Source organism: Metopolophium dirhodum, chromosome 2 (assembly GCF_019925205.1).
Source record: "Metopolophium dirhodum isolate CAU chromosome 2, ASM1992520v1, whole genome shotgun sequence".
Lineage (NCBI taxonomy): Eukaryota > Metazoa > Arthropoda > Insecta > Hemiptera > Aphididae > Metopolophium > Metopolophium dirhodum.
In genome coordinates, this window is record NC_083561.1 from 26198047 (window position 1) to 26199915 (window position 1869).

The 1869-nt window shown below is 35.9% G+C and overlaps 1 pseudogene; it reads left to right on the forward strand.

The window, feature by feature from the left end:
- Positions 1-575: 575 nt before the first annotated feature.
- On the forward strand, positions 576-1223 carry LOC132938850 (uncharacterized; annotated as a pseudogene).
- The last annotated feature ends 646 nt before the right edge of the window (positions 1224-1869 follow it).

Consider the following 1869-nt stretch of genomic DNA (forward strand, 5'->3'; position numbering starts at 1 on the left):
GTAAATATATTATTTAAAGGTATGTAGTATAATGTATACATAATATATAACGCATGGTACATACAATTTACATACGTTGTAAATTTTAATACAAACTAAGTACCTATAGAACCTTTTTCATATAATTCCATACTTTCTAGATCTGTATAAAGACGCATTAGAGAAACAGGCATTCAAAGATTTACTAGTATGAAACAAATAACTTTAGAAAAATCGAATGTACAGTAATCATAATACCAATATAGTGATAAATGGTTTTGATTTAATTTCCAGCATAATTTTGAAGAATGTATTCTATATTGTTTAGCAATGTAATACCATATGACCGACGCTATCCGCCAAGCTTGCAGCTATCGGGTTTTTCGTTGTTTCCTAATCGAACGTTAAATGAAACAACTATTGTGTTATACTATTATATAGGTAGTCGATCAACCTCTTCAAATAAGTTTTAACGCCTGACAATTTACATGACTAATTTCAAGCTCTCGATCGTTAAATCTTGCTTGTTAACCGTATGTTGTATCGTCTGGATAGCGTCGGTCATACGGTATTTCACTGCCAAACAATTTAGCTAGATGACGTCCACGGAAAGTAATATTATAATATACATCGACCTGACTACATGTAATAATAACACAATAGTTGTTTCATTTAGCGTTCGTTTAGGAAATACCGAAAAACCCGATATCTGCAAGCTTGGCAGATTGAAGACTCGGATCTCAACCCTCGAAAGTAAATATTAAAATATCAGATAATAGGTATTAGATGATTACTAATGATGTGTGCGCGTGTAGAAGTGACGAAAAATTCTTCGCAAATAATTGGAATGGACCATATACGTTTCGGGCACTGTTGTTGAAGAGAGTGAACTCAGGTGTGGGGGCTGCTGTGAGGTCAGCAGAAGAAATCCGTTTCGACCGAAATCCGCCGAACGCGCGTTGTCACCAACCCACCACGCCGACGTCCTCGCCTGGCAGGGCTGCACCGGTACATTCGATCCCGAGGCCACCACCTCCACCTGCCTCGGTAACCTCTGGTTTTGAGCCACCACCGCCCCCGATGATGATGACGACCGATACGCAGGCTTTATACGGAGTGAGCTCGGAAACAAGACGTATGCCTCCAAGGCGGCCAGACCCGAGAAAAACGCCCAGAAAACATACGGCCGTATCCCAATAACAGATGAGAAGATTCTTAGGTCCATCGTACTCAAGCCTGTATAGTGCGGCGGACTTGAGCGGTATAAGGCAAGTTCTGGCAGTACGTTGTCGTGACCATTCCGTCAGGCCCTGCTCATTGTTATAGTACTAGTTATGTTCAGTTGAACCATATTTTGTATTTATATTTGTGTGTATAAAATAAATCTGTTTACTAATATAAACCTAACGTGTCTGTTGTATAAGATAGGTTTTCAAATTACCATTACAATTATTATGAGTTATTAAAGTTTCACTAAAACTATAATCATTTTTTAAATCCTAAAAAACTAAACGCATAATAGTTAAGCATTTTGATGAAAATGGGGTCATATACGAACACTATAAAAAAGCCAAGTTTTTAAAAATGTTTACATACTTAGAGAAAAAGTTGCAATTAAATACCACAACGATCAACTTTCAACTACTTATCTAACTATATTTACGGCATTACGGGTAATAGACAATATTAAAAAAAAACTGTCGGGTCTCGTAGAATTTGCGGATTTTGATGACTGTTTTTTTTTTATCGGAAAAAACGGGACTTTCTACAGCCCACATTGAAGTCTGATTTTTAAGATTTAAAGATTAATAATAATTAACATATTTTCTTGTGAGCTGTAAAATAATTCCCTCTATTAATTAAAAAAATTAAAAAAAATTAATAATATAA